Below are 17,287 nucleotides of genomic sequence, written 5' to 3'. Positions count from 1 at the left end.
CATACAGTGAGTGATCCCAACATGTTTCTTCTTCATATGATTAAAATAAATTGTTGAATTACTATGATTAGTTGTATTATGATTATGGTTGTGAATGACTGGATTGAATTGATTATAGACTAATTAGTGCTTAGATATTCTTGAATTTATGAACATATGAAATGCGTCTCATATAAAGAGATGTATGTGATAGTTTATATGATTACTAATGCATTAAACATTCATGTCTTGCATCGTTAATGCTCTTGTACGATTACCTAAGGGACAACCCATTGTACCCACTAGAAGTCTACTACATGTGAAAGCCTACCCAATGGGGGATGTGGCCCTTGCCTATGCCTACCAATGGTAAAAGCTTGTCGAGTGCAGATGCAGATTGTCGATATCCAACTTAAGTAAGTCGATGGTTTTTATTTATACCCACTTAATGCATCATCAACATCATTCACAACATTCGCATTAATTACACATTTTGCATTGTATTTTTAATTTTTATATGACTATTATGCTTTAGTTGTGTGTATTATATTTTAATTGTATTCTGCATGAACCATAATAGATTCACTCACTAGGCCTAGCCAACTGACGGTGTATTGATGGAAAAACCGTACAGATGAAATTAAAATAGATACAACAACTCAAGAACAACAACATGATGCCAAACCAATTGATGTTCTACATGAACGATGGACATATTTAACAAAAAATGAGCCTACAAAGTTGGATCAATAGAATGATTAAGCGGGACATATGTTTCTTATTATTGTTCTCATTTCTATTTCGAAGTGGCTTCTTATTTAGATTTTATAATCTTTTAATTAATTGATTAATCTGAACAATGACTTAATAAAAGTTTCAAATGGTTGGGCAAAAATGTTTTAGTTAGTGTTCTCGATCATTTTAAATGTGTAGTGGTGAAAGTTTGTATATGAATTAGTGGTTGATACGATTGTATTGATAGATGTTAATGAGAATATAGAATTCATATTATATCATGCATTTATTTAGACGATGTGACTCACTGAATTAAGTATACTAAGTGCACGAGTCATGGAATATTACTCGATGCTTAGGATGCATACTTAATATCTAAATTGCCTAGTGTGACATTAAAAATGTGTCGTTTGTTAGTTACGTTGTTTGCTTCCTAGCAAGAGCTTCATGGTTCAAACAAGTTGGCTTATTTATTTATTTATTTGAACCACACAAATTGTACCGAGTCAGTGAGTTCTGGAACTACATTGTGATACGTGGCAAGTGTTGTGCTTGAAGGTGAAAGCTGGCATGTGGAACATTGGCTTATGCATTGTACCTTAATATTGACAGTAGCACATGTGACACAGCACATTCGAAATCTCACTATTGATGGAAACATTGTTTCTGATCGGAGAGGTGAGAAAATACATTTCTTATTTGTATCGGAAAATTCTACGGTAGGGCCTTGCCTTAAAAAATTAATAAAGAAATTAATCAACAAGTAAAGAAAGCACATGGGAATGTATCTTTCTTTCCCTTTCCACCGATCCCAAGGATCCCGAATAGACTTTTATGAGTATTAATCTAAATTTAAAATAATAGAAAGTACTAATATATGGGTGTCGTTATCAACCACTGATTATGCTGGAATTTTCTTCCTGCATCATCCACACATTTCATGGTAAGTAGTGTCAAGAACGATAGACGGATTAAACCGCTTTGTTTCACCTACTACACTAGCCCTTTAGATAGAGTATACCAACATGATTTTGTACGAAGATTTTTGCTTCAAATACAGTTGAAAACTCTATCTTCAGCACAATGTAGCACTACAAGAAAATGGGCCGTAGCCGACCGATGGGCTAATGCTTTGCCGGCTGCTAGTTTTAACAGCTGCCGGCAGGTCCGTATAGATACATATAAAAGAAAAGGAAAAAAATCCTAACCTATCGCGCGCCTCTCTCTCTCCTTCTCACTCCCTCTTTTTGCCGCTCGGTTTCCCTCTCACTCCCTCGCTCTGCCGCTCTCTCTGCCTCTCCTTCTCCGTCTCCGGCCCTCTCCCTCTCTCTCTCCCTCCCTCTCTCTGCCTCTCCCTCTGCCTCTCCCTCTCCGATCGCTTTCCCTCTCTCTCTCTCAAAACCCTAGTCCTCTCTCTTTCTATCTCCTCGGCCCTCTGCTGCAACATCAGGTATCTGTCTCTCCACTCGATCTCTGCTGTAACATCAGGTATCTCTCTCTCTCTCTCTCTCTCTCTCTCTCTCTCTCTCTCTCTCTCTCACCATATATATTAATATAAATTTGGGCATTTTTTTGTCATTTTTTAATCCTTAAAATAATTTGTGTATTGGGATTTTTTGAGTTTCGAATCCCTAATTAGGGATTTGTAGTGTTGATTCCCTAATTGCGGATTAGTGTATAGGTGTTGTCTGAGAGAAGACAGTCATGTATCAGAGGTTCATTTGCATGAAGATGTTGATATGGGGCTAGAAAGGTTTTGGATCCCTTCGTCCAGGTCTGTTTGACCTAATCAATAGGTTGGATGGCAAATAAAGATTACAGTGGGCCCTAATCTCAAGATGCATGTCTACTACTTGTCTAAACCATATTAAACGGGAACTTTCCATTCGCTGAATTTTGGTGTTTCTATTATTTTACCATTTTTAATTTAATTTTTTTTACCGTATTTCTAACAATTGAGGCTGAACTAGAAATGAATATTTCCCTTTCCTTTTTTTTTTGCCATATGCCTAACTACAAGTCAAACAAGTTACATCAAAGTCATCCTATAGTATTAAATCCATGGATCCAGCAGACTATGAACAGAAACTTACCTGGAGAGCTAATATCCGATCCTCCACTGTATCTTTAACAGTTAGCCGTGAAACAGTCACAGGGCGAGTCTGCCTAATTCAATGTGCCCTGTCAATAGCTTGATCTTCGGTAGTTGGGTTCCACCAAGGCTCTATAAGAATAATGTGACAGGCAGCAACCATGTTTAGACTGAGATTTCCAGCCTTCAATGACATGATCATGACAGTCACCTGAAGAAAAAAAAAATCAAGTTTAAATCAATGTATAATACATTTCTAGAAGGCAACAGAAAAATAACAAAGGGAACCTTTACAATATCTCATGCACCATGCATCTCTTAAAAAAAAAAAACAATAGGAAAGTAAGAATAAAAAGAACCCATAAGGCTAAAGTGAGCTTCATACTAATGACAGCAATGAACTTTACACATTTCTGTAAGGCTGAAGTGTCAAACCTCTGGATCAGAGGTGACAAATAGATTCCATGCTTACATTCCCAAATCCTCCTTTGCTAATTTAAAATCAAGGACAGTATACCTGGTTTTCAATTTTGTAAAAGTTGCATGTTTCAGTGATAGACTGCTGGTAACTCTTCACATTTAAAAAAAAATGTACCACCTACTTTTTATTTACTACTGAAGTTTGCCTGTAGTCTTGTGGCACATGAATTGTAAGAATGCTGGCTATATTTGATAATTCAATAATTTTTAGTTGCAGGGCATTGAAGAAATGTTGGAGGATAGTCAAGGAACCACTCCTTCATATACCTTTAGCAATGGAAAACCGGATTATGGTGATATGTTTGACGCCGAAGAGGGGTTTTTTCATGGACTCACCACCTCTGTTAGCAATGGCTTCAATTGCGTCAATTCTGGTTGGAGCAGTGCTTTTAGTGATCTTATTTCAGATCTGTACAGTCAAGCTGAGCAGATATCCACTGTAAATTCTACTCGACAACCCACTGCAAATGAATTTAGATCAACTCAGTTGGGCCTGAATTCAGATTTAGTAGATGGTGATGATGATTTGGATGAAAATGACTGGGAATTCAAGGATGCCTTCTAAGAAGGCACAGTTGGAAATGGGAATCCTGAATTTGAGATTGTAGATGCACATCAAAACTTTTCAGCTGAACTAAAGCTAAAGAATTTTGTAGGTTTCTACTCTAGATTGAAAGACGAAGCACGATTTTTCATACTTGACCATCTTGATGATCTCAAGGTGAGTGCAAATTCATTGTTAAGATCTATCTTTATCATTTCATAGAGCTGAAAGAAATCGAATGGTGGTTGGTATTAGAAAGCCAAGAAGGATGCTGCTCTTTCTAGTGATGAAGTAAAGGTTATGGCCTTTGATAAGGAAATTCAGGTGTGTAGTTTCATCAAATTAACCTTGGTCTTTTCCTTTGGAACCTTTTGTGTTTGTGTGTGTGTGTATGTGTGTGTGTGTGTGTGTGTGTGTGTGTGTGTTTTGACATGTTTGCCTGGGTCCTATATGTTCCAGTTCACTTTTGGGGGTGTGGTATTTCTTCCTTAGGATGCTTCAGTTTAGTAATTCCAGGTTTGTGCTAGTAAAAGTATGAAATACAATATACAGGTCACCTAGAACTTCAATTATTTTACTTTGGGCTAATGATGGTTGATCATCTACATTGTTGGAGCTACTTTTGTAGCCTACTTGTGCTGCTGTCTTCAATGTCACTCAGTTGTCGTATACCTGGTTGTTTAGTACATAAGGCTGTGATCAGGAGTTGAGTATCAGTTGTTTACTAATGGGATCTATTTTGGGTAGGATATGGATTAAAAGGTTGTGAATTAAACAAGTTTCTATTAGGAAGCATAATGCTAGTATTTCAAGTCAGACATGGACCAGAATCGGTTCCCAGAGTTGTCCGTACATCATCCAACTGGATTCAATTAGCTTGAGGAGAGGCTCCTAATCTGCTTTAATTTGACATTTGTTCCGTTTCAGCCAATGGAGATATATGTGGATGATGAGGCCAAGTTGACCTTGCATGGTCTCGTACAGGTACTCGATAGTTTCTGAAATGTGCATTGAGTTCTCTTATTACCTTCTGTTTTCTTGCCTTTTTTGTAATTGCTCCGCATTTCTTTTCTGACCATATATGCGGATGCTTGCTTCTGAGGTGGGAGTAACTAATGTATCTTTTCTTTTATTTGCTCATAAATGGTGAGCCTGTGGCATGACTTGTCATGAAAGTGTATTATTCTGTTTCTGCATTTGGTTGAAAAAAAAAAACACTAAGCTATGATGGTTTTTAATGGTTATGGATGAAAGACCTTGTTCAACAAACATATAGTTGTGATTTTTATTTATTTATTTATTTTTTTATAATGCCATTTCTTTGATGGGTTTGGTAAGTTTTCATTTAGAAAGCTCTCTTGAAGTTTCTACTCTTACACTACTTAGTTTACCATGCTATAATAATTTCACATGTGCCACTTTGACACATTTGTATGAGATCCAGGACGTTCATCAGATGAGAAAAAAACAAAAGTCGGGTCCGCAATGCAGATCAAAGTACACAACATTGCAATGTTTTGGATGCTGGTCTATGCACCTCCACCTGTTTTGGCTTTGATACACATACTCATGGGTAGTAGAGGTGCATGCTGGATGACTTGGATTAGTTGGACTTGGATGGTTAGTCATATTTTTTTAATATATTCCTTTCAAAAAGTCTGGAAATGAAATCAATTGAAAGTTGTCCATTTGTTAAAAAGCTACAGTTGTTGAGATGCAATACCTGTCACTTGCCCAATCAGGATCTGTAACCCTGCAACAGCAGGTGCAGTTCACAGGCAGAGAACGGCAAATTTTTGCTGCCTTATAAAGGATCCACCATGCGTTTGAAAAGCAAAGATTAAATTATGAGAAGCGTTACAGGTATTTTTTCCAAGTGGCTGATGGGTTTTGCACAATGCAAGAAAAAAAAAATCCTATTGGTGATTAAAGACTTCTCAATGATCAAACACTTAATTCAATAGCTCATTAACTTCTCTCATTTATTTTTCACAAAGTAACTATATCTTAGACCTTAGTAGGTGTATACTATCTTGCTTGGAACAACATCAGAGGATGTGTTTTGCTGACAAATCTCTAACTGTCGAATTTCTAGAGGACAGTTATGGAAGCTGTGACTGCTGTACTTGGAGGCGGGCTGCAAATTGGTGTTCTTCTTCAGGGTAAGAAGGTTAGAGATGACAACAAAACGCTACTTCAGGCAGGAATCTCTCATGATGATAAACTAGATAGTTTGGGTTTTATACTGGAGCCTAACCTTGCACATTCTCCACCACCTCTGTGCCCGGAAAGTTCTCAGAGTCTACTTCCCTGTGACACAACTCAGCCACCACTGACCAGGTAACAAGACAATTCATGAGTTAGAGGTTTCTGTAATTTGCTGCAGTTGGATGAACTCGAGAAAATTAAAAATAGTGGAGACCGAGTTTCATAAGAATTAACATCTGATGGCCCATTATCATTCCTTTGAATAAAACCCACTACAGTATCACTATTTTAAAATGATTAAAGTGATGTATACATTTTCAAGTTTCTACTGTTTCCTGTGAAGCATAAAAGTTAGTGCCAGTGCAACTTCATAAAAAACTCAGTGTTTTTCTTGTTTTCTGCAACATAATTCATGTTTTTGGCTGGTTTGCTGTCTGGTTAACACTGAATCGTAAATGGTGATGACTTGCCCAAGGTATTTGACATATATGTTGTTTTCCAAGTTAGTAAACTTTATTTTCTGAATAGAAGTTATAAGTTGTTGATGTAAATCAAGGCTGTCACAATTCCTATGGCTTTATTTATTTTTTATTTATTTATTTTTATTTTAATTCTTAGATATGCTGTTTAAAATTATTCCTGCACCTTTGCCACGTTTTTATAATTAAATTGGTTGAATGATCATAATCTTCCAACCAATGCCTACAAAAGTTGACAGTCCATATTTACCATGCTACAAATAGTCTGATCATTGATCTGACATCGATGATGTGGCTCTTATCCTTGATAGCCCATCTGTTTCAAAAACCACTTTGGTCGGATGATCCTAACTTACAATCAATAACTAAAAAATTGAACTTTCCATCATATGCGAAACTGATTTTGCCCTGGATTGAACCCACAGTGCATGCTAAACTGATTTTTCCCTGGAATGAACCTTTCAATCCAGACTATCCACATAATCCTCTGCTACTGTGCTACATCTGAGTACTTTAGGTTGCAATTGCTAAGCTTGGTTAAATGCCTGAATGATTCCATGGGTACTGGCTATTGATATGATATCGTGTATTTTTGTTTTTGTTTTTATTATAATTTATTTCCTTTTTACACTAATAATAATAATAATAATAATAATAATAATAGTAGTAACAACAACAACAACCCAAATCTTCATGCCTCTACTAATTCTGTTTGTTAAACAGGAATTTGGCAGGTCTATCTTGCAACTCTGCTAATAGCCAAAGTGGAGGGTGTCATGCTTGAAGCTTCTTTTATGTCTGAACTGGCTTCTCGTTATTTGGGATCAATCGGGTTACTTGGAGAGTACTGTCCAACTTCGAGAAAAAAGTATAGGCCCTCTTCAAAAAGAGCACTTTTCCACCATATTAACCCAGGCATGACAAAAACCAAATTGCAGCAACACAAGACATAAAAAAGCTCCAATCGAGCCGATCGTAAGCTTGTTCCGTGTCTAATTTCAACGGGATGTTACCCCCACAGACTTTCCTATTAAGGTAACATGAAATGGCCTGAATTCACCAAAAATATATCCATCAATCAGTAATGAGTATCATCCAAATATCCAATCAATCTGATTTTGGGTTCATGACTAGTTACAGTAATTCCCAGAGTCTAGACCATTTAACTTGACGTATGTGCTGCTGCATGTGAACAGATGCGATTCCACATACTTGTGAGCTTAACGTCTGTTTTATGTTTACTTCATGTGTTTTTAGACTTGTTTAGTCGCATATGATAGTTGGCATCATAGCATGTATAATGTTTGATTATAGTAGCTTAGTTTTTGTTTCTGCATGGAGAACTCGTTGAGAAGCCAATGTGTCTGGATCAGTTTGCAGTCATTCTATGATTTGAAGCTCAGATTGGATGAGTATAGTAATTTCACATCTTGAGTTTGAAATTTAATTGTGTTAATTATATTCTTATAAAGAGTTATCTATTTGGTATGACTTAAGGAAATTTAATTGAGAATTCTTGCCATATAATCTTTGGCCATTTTTTTTTCCAGGCAATTGATTTATAATTTTTTCTTAACCGTCTTTTGTAGGACGTTGATTGACAGCTTAGGAAATTCGATCTGTAAGATTTTCGGAGCATCTTCCATCTATGGCAGTGCCTATCAAATCAAAGTTTGGATTTTAGAAGTATCATCCCCACTTGTAACAAGCATCATCAAGATACTTGGACCGAATGCCCTAGGAACTTATACTCCCTGTTCTATCCATGAATAGTTTCTAAAGTTAGGTATATGCTTCAAATTCTTTTATAAAATTTGAGCAAGCAAACTCTAGCAAATTCTTTAATTACAATTTTCTTTTCCAGACATTTTTCTCACAGCAGAGAGTGCGATGATCTGCACATGCAAAGTAACCAGAGAAAATGAAGAATGGTGGAATGGTGATGAAATGTTTGGATGATATCTTGTAATTGTAACAGGAGGGCATGGATATTTTGTTTCAGATATTTTGATATGTAACCATGTGCTAATATTTGTTATATGGTCTGTACTTTAATTCATAGAAACTGTTCAATTAAGGTTTGATTTATTTCACTATAGGCATTGTCTGCCTGTAATATGTTAGTTAAAAACTGAAATAGGAAGCAATTTCTTTACAGTATATGCCTAGGAGGGCTTCCATGAATTTTATTTATTGCCTATCATATGCTTAGAATAACTAAGAGTTTTCCTGTATCTTATTGGGGTAAGCTGATATGGATTCAACACTGCCGTATCAGCTGATGTGAAACTGATTTTCTAAACCCCACTCAGCAGGCTACGCATTTACTGTGGCTACGGTACCTATGGCTACGGTTGTACTGTGGGGCTAGTCATATATAGCTACGGATTTTATCCGTAGCTTTTAATCATTTTTAACAAAAACTGATGATTTAGCGGCGTCCAGAACAACTATCAGTAAAGGTCGTGGCCGCCGGTAAAGCCTTTACCGACTGAGGCTTTACCGGCTGTTAGCTAACCGCAGGCAAAGGATTTACCGACGGTTTTCTTGGCCTTAGTGTAGTAATTCTTGTCTAGTTGTGGCCAGTTATTCTGCCAGCAGCGTGGCTACTAGTCAGTGCTCTGTGGGCCCCACCATGATGTATGTGTTTCATCCACGCAGGCCATCCATTTTCCAAGCTGTCCATCTATAAATCTCAAGTAGACCATGCACGTCACATGAAACAGTGTTGATTGAACGGTCACCATTAAAAAATTCTTGGGGGCACAAAAGTTTTGGTTCAAGCAGAAATTATTTTTATTTTATTTTTATTTTTTTTCAGGTCTGTATGACCTAATCAACAGTTTGGATGTCAAATGAACACTACAGTGGGCCCTCGGAGGTTTTTAATGGTGGACATTCCATCAGTAGTGTTTTCCTGTGGCGTGGTTCACCTGAAATTTAGATCTGCCTCGTTGTAGGGATCAGGCCCTAAAATGATCTGGGAAAATAGATGAATTGTGTGGATAAAGTACATACATTATAGGGGGGCCACAGAGGCAGCGTCACCAGCCAAACCGAGTCCTCTGGTTGGTTATAATAGAATAAGAAACATTGCAACAGTCTACAATTGGCGCCATTCATTGTGTGGGTCTCAGCATAAGTTGATTGTTGTCTGAATATATCGGATGCATTAAATTTTATGGCCCATAAAATTTGTATTTCTCCAGCTTTAGAGACCAGTTCCACTATTCCTTTGTACCATCCATTTATTTTATTTGACTTTTAAGATCGTCCAAATAATGAGATACTTACAAAATGTGTCATTCTAGTGAGAGCGACCTGTGGTTTAGGTAAATATCTACTATGTTCCTCCAATTGTAGTGGTCATTTTCGGAGGAAGAATGCATTTCTGGGATCTCTACGCTCCCTGGTTGGAACCTCTAAGGGGTCCCAATGTGATCTAGAGCAGGTGGCGGACACTTTCATGTCCAAGATGGACCGGAGCAGGCCCAATTAGAGGCAGAAATAGTCTGGATGGCCAAAACTCTAAAATAGGCATATCTCACAAATAGGAATGAGTAATTTCACATATCATATATGATTTAGGTTATGAGAAGCTACTTTAGCCAACCAACCCACTATGTCAGGTTGCATATGCCAAATTTATGAGATTCCATCATATTGACGGTCGAAAATCCTTTTTAATTTCATTTTTACTATTTATAATATGTTTTAATTCGATCATAGCTCTTGATCCTTTTAGCTTTAGGAGTTGTGCCCAACATGAAAAGGGCTTAGAAAAATTAAGAAAACAACATGTTTAGGTCAAATTGGACACTAATTATTTTTGGTTGAAAATTATAAAGTCCAGTATAAATCATGACCATCTATAAATAGTAAGTTTACTATTTATAGTAAGTCATGTTTTTAGGGAGAGTGCAGATCCTCTGCCTCCCGGAGGGCAGTAACTCCCTGCCTCCAGCGTTTTCATTGGTCAACGTCACTACAGGTACCACGTCATCAGATTTTTTAAATATATTAAAAAAATACATTTAATAAGAAGTATAACGGACATTAAACGGAAGCGGTTTGCGTGCTGAGTAACTCAGCAGGGTAAGCGTACTGAGTAAAGTTTGTGGAGCCCACCGTCGTCATTCGTGCATTGCATCAACTCCATCCATCTCTTTTATCATCTAATTTTAGGGTTTTACAACAAAAATTAATCATATCCAAAGATCAAGTGGACCACACCACCTGAAACAGTGTGAATTGAATTCTACCGTTGAAAAGTTATTGGGGGCCAACAGAAGTTTTATATCATGATGATATTTGTTTTTTTCCATTCATCCATGTCTTTGTGATCTTACGAACAGTTTAGATGAAAAATAAATATCATTGGGGGCTTAGAAACATTTCAATGGTGAAAATCAATACTTCCACTGTTTCCTTTGGTATGGTCTACTTGAGCTTTTGATATACTTCAGTTTTGGGCTCAACCCCTAGAATGATTTGAAAAAACATTTAGACGGCATGGATAAACCACATGAATTCATAGTGGGCCCAACAGAGTTTACTCAGTGCGATAAGACTCGTACGCAATCCAATTTCACGTGTTTAACGGGGGATGTAGATTTCCAGCCAAAGCCTTTTGCAGTAAGATCCTGCGCAAGGATTCCGGATGGACCCACTGTGATGTTCATGATAAATCTAATCCGTTCATCCATTTTTAGATATCATTTTAGGACATAATACCAAAACTACGGTGTATACAAAACTCAAATGGGCCACACAAGAGGAAACAGTGGGGATTTAGTGTCCACCGTTGAAATATTTATATGGCCACAAAAGTTTTGCATCGGTCCAATATTTTGGTATTTTCACTTCATCTTAGTAAAAATGACCTTATAAACAGTCTGGATGGGATATAAACATCAAGACGCCTAAGAAGGTTTCAATTGTAGGAATTTCTTTCTCCACTGTTTAATCTTGTTTGGCGTAGTTGAGTTTTTGATAATCCTATTTTTTTGGTTACATGTCTTAAAATGAGCTCTAAAAATGGATGAATGGATTGAAATTCTTACAAACATCATGGTGGACCCCACTATACATCCCGCTGCTGGAACTTCATGCAAGAGGCTTTCTCCGGTGAATCCGGGTCCACGGTTTCCATTGGAAACGGACTAGCTACTCCCCTGCCACTCGGTACTATGTGAGCCCACCATGATGTATGTGTTTCATCCATGCCGTCCATTTATTTTTCTAGATCATTTTATGGTCTAAGACCAAAAATGAGGTATAACCCAATCTCAAGTGGACCACATTACATGAAATAGTGTTGAATAAACGTTGACCATTAACAACTTTTTGGGGGCCATAAAAGTTTTGGATCAAGCTTTTCCCTTCATCTGGGTCTTTATGACCAAACCAATAGATTGGATGTCAAATAAACAGTACGGTGGGCCCTAAGAGGCCTTTAATGATGGATATCCAATCACCATTGTTTTCCTGTGGTGTGGTCCATATGAGATTTATATCCGTCTCATTTTTGGGATTAACCCCTAAAATTATATGTAAAAATAGATTAACAGAATAGATGAAACATATACATCATGGTGGGGCCCACAAAGTACCGACCACCACCACCATCGGGCTGGTGGTGGGGGGAGTAGCCAATCCGCTTTCATTTCCATTTGGGATTCAGTGAAACATTGACTAGTGAGACTCGCTACTGAAGTGATGTCACCTATTTATATGGGTCCCACTATGATGTATGTTTTGTATCCATACCATCCACCCATTTGGAGAGATCATTTTAGGGCATGAGCCAAAGAATGAATCAGATCCAAAACTCGAGTGGACCCCACCACAGAAAATAGTAGAGAGAGTCACGCCCACTATTTATTACGATTAAATCCAATCCAAACCTCGTCACTTTGTCTACTGAACCCCGTCACTTTGTACTGCAACCCCATCACTCTATCTACTGAACCCTATCACTTAGTGTTGCAACCTTGTCACTTTGTTTAGTGAACCCCGTCACTTTATCTACTGAACCCCGTCACTTTGTACTGCAACCCCGTTACTTTATCTATTGAACTTTGTCACTTTGTACTGCAACATCGTCACTTTGTCTACTGTACCCCATCACTTTGTGCTACAACCTCGTTACTTTGTCTATTATACCCCGTCACTTTATGCTGCAACCTCGTCACTTTGTCTAGTGAACCCCGTCACTTTGTCTACTGTACCCTGTCACTTTGTACTACAACTCTATCACTTTATCTACTGAACCTCATTACTTTGTACTGCAACCCCGTCACTTTGTCTAGTGAACCCCGTCACTTTGTACTACAATCCCGTCACTTTGCCTACTGAACCCCGTCACTTTGTACTGCAGTAGACAAAGTGACGAGGTTGCAGTACAAAGTGACGGGGTTCAGTAGACAAAGTCACAGGGTTGCAGTACAAAGTGACGGGGTACAGTAGACAAAGTGATGATGTTGCAGTACAAAGTGACAGGATTCAGTAGACAAAGTGACGGGGTTGTAGTACAAAGTGACGGGGTTGCAGTACAAAGTGACGGGGTTCAGTAGACAAAGTGACAGGGTTGCGGTACAAAGTGACGGGGTACACTAGACAAAGTGACGGGGTTGCAGTACAAAGTGACGGGATACAGTAGACAAAGTGACGAGGTTGCAGTACAAAGTGACGGGGTACAATTAGGGGTGTACACGAACCGGGCTAGCCAGGTTACCTCACTCGACTCGGCCCGAAAAAGCTCGACTCGGCCCGACCCGGAACTGAGTTCGGGTTGGGACGGGCCATTTTTTTCGGCGTGAAACTGAGTTCGGGTCGAGCTCAAATAGGTCCCAGTTCGGCCCGAAACCCGACTCGACTCGTCCCGACTCGCCCTTTAGGGTATATATACCTTGTTTTAAGGAAAAAGAAAAAGAAAAAGCTTCTGAAACCCTTCTCTCTCAAGGTATGTCTGTTTTCTTTCTTTCCTTTCTGTAATTTCATATTCGAAAATTTTATTTTTCTTCTTTTTCTTTTCACGGCCTAGATCTAGATAGATGTTGTTAGATCAATAGATCTACTATTTTAAGGGGATTTTAGGTATTTTTATCTTTTATTTACAGTGTATATCTTACTGTGGATGTGATTTTCGTTATTTGTTTCTGATTTTCATGTTATGTGGTGGCGTTATTGAATATGATCTTGAACTTACGATCGGAATTTCAGCTGTTATATGTAGTCTTTTGAGTTGTTTATTTATTTATTGTGAATTTTGTTGTTTTTCTTATGTTATTGTTGTGGATCTTTAATCTACGACAAGGTTTTATTTTATTGTATTTGATTTGAATCTATGATTGGACTTACAGCGAAGTTTGTGGTTTTTTTCATGTTATTGTATTGAATCTTGTATCTACGATCGAATTTCGAGCAATTTTTGTTGAGGTTAGATCTATGTAGAGATATGCGATCTGCTGATCCTGACTTTACGATCTGATTTTCAGTTATTTTTGTGGTTTGAGCGGACCTACTATTTTAAGGGGTTTTGGCTATTTCTTTTTGCTACTTCTGAATCTGATCTAGCCATGGATGACATCTCAAGCTATTTTTTCTGATTTTCAAACTGATTGGTGATGGCGTTGGATCCGATCTTGGACGTACAATCCCATTTTCAGCTTTAAATTGTGGACGTTTTAAAGAGGGATTTAATTTTTTTTCTTACTCTTATGTTATTGTTGTAGGTTTTCAGCTATTTTCGGTTTTGTAGGTTTTCCCGACTTGGCCCGACTCATCCCGAAACTAGCCCGAACTCAAAGGTTAGAAACTGGCCGAACTTGCCCGATTGCTGACCGAGGCGAGTTCGGGCTGGACATGTTGGCCCGGTGACCAGGCCGAGCCACGTTCGGGCTGGGTGTGACTGGTGACCAGGCTGGGCCGAGTTGAGCCCAGTTCGACTCGGATCGACTCGTGTACACCCCTAGGTGCAGTAGACAAAGTGACGGGGTTGCAGTACAAAGTGACGGGGTTCAGTAGACAAAGTGGCGGGGTTGCAGTACAAAGTGATGGGGTTCACTGGACAAAGTGACGAGGTTGCAGCACAAAGTGACGGGGAGCAGTAGACAAAGTAATGAGGTTGTAGCACAAAGTGACGGAGTACAGTAGACAAAATGACGATGTTGCATACAAAGTGACGGGGTACAGTAGATAAAGTGATGATGTTGCAGTACAAAGTGACGGAGTTTAGTAGACAAAGTAATGGGGTTGCAGTACAAAGTGAAGGGGTTCAGTAGACAAAGCGACGGGGTTACAGCACAAAGTGACGGCGTTCATTAGACAAAGTGACGGGGTTGCAACACTAAGTAACAAGGTTCAGTAGATAAAGTGACGGGGTTCAATAGACAAAGTGACGAGGTTTGGATTGGATTGAGTCGTAATAAATGGTGGGGGTGACTCTCTCCACTATTTTCTGTGGTGGGGTCCACTCGAGTTTTGGATCTGATTCATTCTTTGGCTCATGCCTTAAAATGATCTCTCCAAATGGATGGACGGTCTGGATATAAAACATACATCATAGTGGGACCCATATAAATAGGTGACATCACTTCAGTAGCGAGTCTCACTACCCAATGTGGTACTGAATCCCAAATGGAAATGAAAGCGGATTGGCTACTCCCCCCACCACCAGCCCGGTAGTGGTGGTGGTCGGTACTCTGTGGGCCCCACCATGATGTATGTGTTTCATCCATTCTGTTAATCTATTTTTACATATAATTTTAAGTGTTGACCTAAAAAATGAGAGGGATATAAATCTCATATGGACCACACCACAGGAAAACATTGGTGATTGGATATCCATCATTAAAGTCCTCATAAGGCCCATCGTACTGTTTATTTGACATCCAATCTGTTGGTTTGGTCATAAAGACCCAGATGAAGGGAAAAGCTTGATCCAAAACTTTTATAGCCCCCAAAAAGTTTTTAATGGTCAACGTTCATTCAACACTATTTCATGTAATGTGGTCTAGTTGAGATTGGGTTATACCTCATTTTTGGTCTTAGATCATAAAATGATCTAGAAAAATAAATGGACGGCATGGATGAAACACATACATCATGGTGGGCCCACATAGCACCGAGTGGCAGGGGAGTAGCCAGTCCGTTTCCAATGGAAACCGTGGACGCGGATTCACCGGGGAAAGCCTTTTGCATGAAGTTCCAGCACTGGGATGTATGGTGGGGTCCACCATGATGTTTATAAGAATTCTAATCAATTCATCCATTTTTAGATCTCATTTTAAGACATGTAACCAAAAATTAAGATAATAAAAAACTCAATTGGGCCATACAAGATGAAACTGTGGAGAAAGAAATTCCTACAGTTGATGCCTTTCTAGGCATCTTGATGTTTATATGCCATCCAGACTGTTTATAAGGTCATTTTTACTAAGATGAAGTGAAAACACCAAAATATTAGACCGATGCAAAACTTTTGTGGCCATATAAATATTTCAACGGTGGACACTAAATCCCCATTGTTTCCTCTCGTGTGGCCCATTTGAGTTTTGTATACACCTTAGTTTTGGTATTATGTCCTAAAATGATATCTAAAAATGGATGAACGGGTTGGATTTATCACAAACATCACAGTGGGCCCATCCGAAATCCTTGCGGAGGATCTTATTGCAAAAGTCTTTGGCCGGAAATCCGCATCTCTAACGTGAAATCAGATTGTGTACGAGTCTTATCGTACTGAGTAAACTTTGTTGGGCCCACTGTGAATTCTTATGGTTTATCCACACCGTCCATCTATTTTTTCAAGTCATTTTAGGGATTGAGCCTAAACCTGAATTATATCAAAAGCTAAGTAGACCATACCAAAGGAAACAGTGGAAGTATTGATTTTCACCATTGAAATGTTTCTAAGCCCCCAATGATGTTTATTTTTCATCCAAACTGTTCATAAGATCACAGAGACATGGATGAATGGAAAAAACAAATATCATCTTGATATAAAACTTCTGTGGGCCCCAACAACTTTTTAAAGGTAGAATTCAATTCACACTGTTTCAGGTGGTGTGGTCCACTTGATCTTTGGATATGATTAATTTTTGTTGTAAAACTCTAAAATTAGATGATAAAAGAGATGGATGGAGTTGATACAATGCATGAATGATGACGGTGGGCTCCACAGACTTTACTCAGTACGCCTACCCTGCTGAATTACTAAGTACGCAAACCGCTTCCATTTAACGTCCGTTATACTTCTTATTAAATGTATTTTTTTAATATATTTAAAAAATCTGATGACATGGCACCTATACTGACGTTGACCAATGAAAACGCTGGAGGCAGGCAGTTCCTGCTTCCGGGAGGCAGAGGATCCGCACTCTTTTAGGGAGTTTGAGTTGGAGTTTGATTTGGAAACTTCTTGCTAAGTTTGAGGTTGCTATTTAAAGGGTTGTAATTCCCTTTTTATCATCAATCATTCTTTTTTCAAATTTATTAGAATTTATTTCTATTTTTTATTTTTCTCCATGGATTCAAGGAATTTGTGTGAGGAGTCTAGAGAAGCTCCCTGGATTCGGAGTAATTATCTCCTTGAGGAAGACGGTGATCAGACTCACTACGTCCATCCCTGCGTCAAAATGACTTCAGATCAATGACTAATTGCACCTTCCTCCAGCTCTTGTGGGCTGCACCAGATGGAGAAGATCTTCATGTGCAAACGAAACAGTATAATTTCATGTTTTCTATAGCTAGTTTTATTCATATGAA

General features: G+C 38.4%; 1 long non-coding RNA gene across 2 annotated transcripts; it reads left to right on the top strand.

Annotated features, from left to right (window-relative positions):
* Positions 1 to 6,985: 6,985 nt before the first annotated feature.
* On the top strand, positions 6,986 to 8,677 carry LOC131244569 (uncharacterized). Of its 2 annotated transcripts, none has more exons than XR_009170396.1 (3): positions 6,986 to 7,552; positions 8,107 to 8,303; positions 8,382 to 8,677. It is a non-coding gene; the product is annotated as an uncharacterized LOC131244569 (long non-coding RNA). The 2 variants fall into 2 exon arrangements; XR_009170395.1 differs by having other exon boundaries at positions 6,987 to 7,492.
* Positions 8,678 to 17,287: the final 8,610 nt, after the last annotated feature.

The sequence above is a fragment of the Magnolia sinica genome, chromosome 4 (genome assembly GCF_029962835.1).
Source record: "Magnolia sinica isolate HGM2019 chromosome 4, MsV1, whole genome shotgun sequence".
Taxonomy (NCBI): Eukaryota; Viridiplantae; Streptophyta; class Magnoliopsida; order Magnoliales; family Magnoliaceae; genus Magnolia; species Magnolia sinica.
The sequence above is the reverse complement of the archived record's forward strand: the minus strand, read 5'-3'. Positions and strand labels throughout refer to the sequence as shown.